The sequence below is a fragment of the Dromiciops gliroides genome, chromosome 1 (assembly GCF_019393635.1).
Source record: "Dromiciops gliroides isolate mDroGli1 chromosome 1, mDroGli1.pri, whole genome shotgun sequence".
Lineage (NCBI taxonomy): Eukaryota > Metazoa > Chordata > Mammalia > Microbiotheria > Microbiotheriidae > Dromiciops > Dromiciops gliroides.
The window spans coordinates 482026952-482030882 of NC_057861.1; positions in this window are offsets into that span (position 1 = coordinate 482026952).

Here is a 3931-nt window from a genome sequence, read left to right on the forward strand (position 1 = left end):
TAGATGTTGTTTTTTATATTTCTAGGAGGAATAGCAAGGTCTTTTGGGGGGGGCAGGGGAGTACTGATCTATATTATCTGGGGCCTAAGAAATGAGGAATATGTTCTTTATGCACCTCAGGAGTGTGTCCAGTCAGTGCAGGAGTTGAGATGGTCTTCATGGCAGGAGGTCGGGAAGTCTGTGCTAGGCTGTCCTGATCCAGGAAATGTCTTCATCTTTGCCTTTGTGGTACTAGCCTTGTAGGTTTCTGACTCAAGTTCAGGATTAGAGTGACAATTAAATTCTCCAAGTTTCCTCAGCTAGATCTTTGTCTGGCACCCCATTCCTTTACCCCCAGGATAAAGAATCTGTAGGCTTCCTAGGATTATCTCTGTTCTTCAAGTTGAAAGGCTTCTGGGTACTGTACTCCTGGGCTATGGTTTTTCTAACTCCATACTTCTCCTAGTGCCTGAAGGCTCCTGGCTGTCTCTATGAGGACCTAGCCTGACAAAATGGACTTACTATAATTTATTTTTTGATTTCTCATTCCAATGCTCTTTTTTTTTTGGCTGGGCAATGAGGGTTAAGTGACTTGCCCAGGGTCACACAGCTAGTAAGTGCCAAGTGTCTGAGGCCAGATTTGAACTCAGGTCCTCCTGAATCCAGGGCCGGTGCTTTCTCCACTGTGCCACCTAGCTGCCCTGCTCTTTTTAACTATATAGGAAGTATAGTAAAGCAAATGAAGCCAACACCTTGACTATGTCAAACAATGTATGCTTGCTTCCACACCTGTGGTTTATCACTTCTGATGTTATCACTGGTCTCAGCATTGAACTAAGTTCTTATGGTTTAAAAGCTTTTCCCCCCCTTTATGTTGTTGTGGTCATTTCATAAATGGTTTTGTTTACTTTGTGTCAGTTCATACAAGTTTTCTCTAGTTTCTCTGAATTCTTCATATTCATTGTTTCTTGTGGGGGTAATAACATGCTATTGTATTCCCATACTACAATTCAGTCAGTCAATAAACTTTTTTTTTTTTTTAGTGAGGCAATTGGGGGTTGAGTGACTTGCCCAGGGTCACACAGCTAGGAAGTGTTAAGTGTCTGAGGCCGGATTTGAACTCAGGTACTCCTGACTCCAGGGCTGGTGTTCTATCCACTTCGCCACCTAGCTGCCCCCCAATAAACATTTATTAAGTGTCTATCATGTGCCAAACACAGTACTAAGTACCGTACTGAGGATACAAAGAAAGGCAAAAGATAGCTCCTGTTCTCAAGAAACTCACATTCATTATACTAATTCATTATATTCATATGCCATAAACCATTTAAAAATACTAAATGATATCATGAATTTTTCTAGCCTTCTTCTTTTATAGACATGGTCTCGTTGAAGCTTACAACTCTCTTGTGCTATAAAGAGCCAGTATTGTCAACTTCTTTTTAATGATAGAAAAATGGACAGAGGGGCATTTGACCAAAGCTCTTGTGGTAGAGTTGGGACACATGACTTTTAGTCTCCTTATTTGATAGACATATATTTGCCAGAATATGATATCAGAAGCCATGGAGGGATGGAGTAGTGGTCCTATAGTTGTCCATGTAAAGTTCTTAGGGTCAGAAGATGTTGAAGATGGGGTGGAGGGGTTACTGGAATTTTGATCCAAGGTGCTGAAATTTAGAGGGTGCTAATAGCACTTCAGTAGTATGGAAACAATTGAGCTCAGCACACCTTTGGCAGTAATCATTACTAATAATAGAAAACTCTAGGAGCTTCTTGTAGCAGCCACACCCCAAACGAGCTCTTTGATAACTTTGTCCACCCCCCAGCCCACTGATATTCTGTGCCAGACCTAGCTCAGGCAAGTCCAAGCTGGAAATTAGAATAAAATGAGGTACTCATGGACTATAAAATTCAATAAGACAACTTCAATTATGAAATTTTAAGAAAAGATACAATACCCAATTAAATTAAAATAAAATCCTACTTTCCTTATGCTCTACCAGTGGGTATGACTCATGTTTTAACCCACTTGAATTACCAGGAGGGCACTGGATTTGCCTTAGCCATGAGGGAGGAGAGAGGTTTTTTGTTGCTGAGGCACTTGGTTCTGGCTCTGATGCTTGCCCTACCTGTGAAGGTGTGACTGCTGAGGACCCTAGTTGCAGCCTTGGCCAGCACTCATGAATTTAAAAGGGAGAAGGGAATTTCCTATTGCTGAAACATAGGGTTGAGATTCTTGACCTTTGCCTTTGGGACCTGAATCACAGGGTCATGTTCATCAAGATACTGGGGTGAAAGCTGAAGGTCCTAGTCTCAACCTTGGTCAGAAAGTTTTAGATCTAGCAGGGAACCCTTAGGTTCCCCAGCTAAGTCCTTGGGTTTGAGTCTTGAATCATTGGACCATGCTAATCACAATATTAGGGCAAATGCCTGACTGGTTAACTTCCTTTTTGGATCACAGTTCATGAACTTAGGGATGGGAGGGAGGTGCAGTGTGCAAGCATTCCTAACACTGGAGCCCATGGTTCAGAGATCCAGCCCCTATTCTCTTTGGGGTGGACAGGAGTAGAAGTGAGGCTGCCTGTCTCTGTCTCTGGAGGTGCTGGTAATCTTAGTCACGGCTCTGGTCAGTGGCTTAGCAACTGAAGGGAGAGGATGATACCCCAATTTGACCTATTACCCATTTAGCCAGTTTGATTGGATTTTATCAGGAAGGGACAACTCCAGAAGTCTTAACAAGGGGCTTGATTAGTAACACATAGATACTTGCCAACACTGGCACTTGGTGGGTAGGCTGTATAGTTCTACAGGAAGGCTGCATAGCAACAGCACAACTGAAATGGGGATCAGGGCAAGGAGAAAGGCAGACAACATACAAGGGGATTCCTCAAGAGACAGAGAAGGAGTGCTCTGGATTTCAGCTGAAGGTAGGAGACAATCAAGTTTTCTTCAGAGCCCTATTTTTGCTATTTGTCCTAGATATGATCTGTATTACTTGCTCTTGGTATAAAAATTCCTCATTACAACTCTGGAAGATGCTTATAGATGAAACCATGGATTCTTGAAGAACTGAAGTAAAGGAGTCTTTTGATAGGTACAAGAGCAACAAAAATGACATCACATCCATTCTTACTCTTGAAAAACTTATAAGAGACAGATATAACAGATGCAAAACTAACTATAATGCAAATCACAGGAGCTCAGCAGAGTCATAGCTAATTTTTGATGAAAAAAACCACCCAAAACAAAACAAAAAACTGGTCTTCTCCTCCCTCCCATCCTCATGTTTCTGCTTACAGAGAAGATGGTAAAATTCAAGGAGCTGAGAAAGTTTCTTTTGTCAGTAAATATCAGAATTCTTTTTTTTTAGCTTACATTTTTTTGTATTACAAATTTATTTTATTTTCAAATCACAAAACAAAATAAGCATTTCCATAACATAGTGCAATAAAAAAGATGATTGCATATGAAACTGCATATCTACCATGTACAACTTGCTATTTCCTCCAAATATACAACAGTTATCATGTAAATTTCTTTTTTCCCCTTTTTTCCCTTCCCTTCTCACAGAGATGGCTATCATTAGACACAAATAAGTATATATATGTAAAATTATTCTATACATACTTCTATTTATCAGTCCTGTCTCTGTATGCAGATAGCATCTTTCTTCATTTGTCCTTTATACTTAATTTGGGTATTGATAATAGTCAAAATAACTTATTTTCTCTAAGTTGTTCTTAAAACAATATTGCTGTTACTGTTCTCTTGGTTATGCTCATTTCACTCTTTATTATTGTGTGCAAGTCCTTTTATGTTTTTTTCTAAAATCATCGAGCTCATCATTTCTTATAACACTGTAGTATTCCATCAGAACCATACACCACAACTTGTTCAGCCATTCCTTAATTGGCGGGGATCCCTGCAACATCCAGCTCTTTGCCACCAC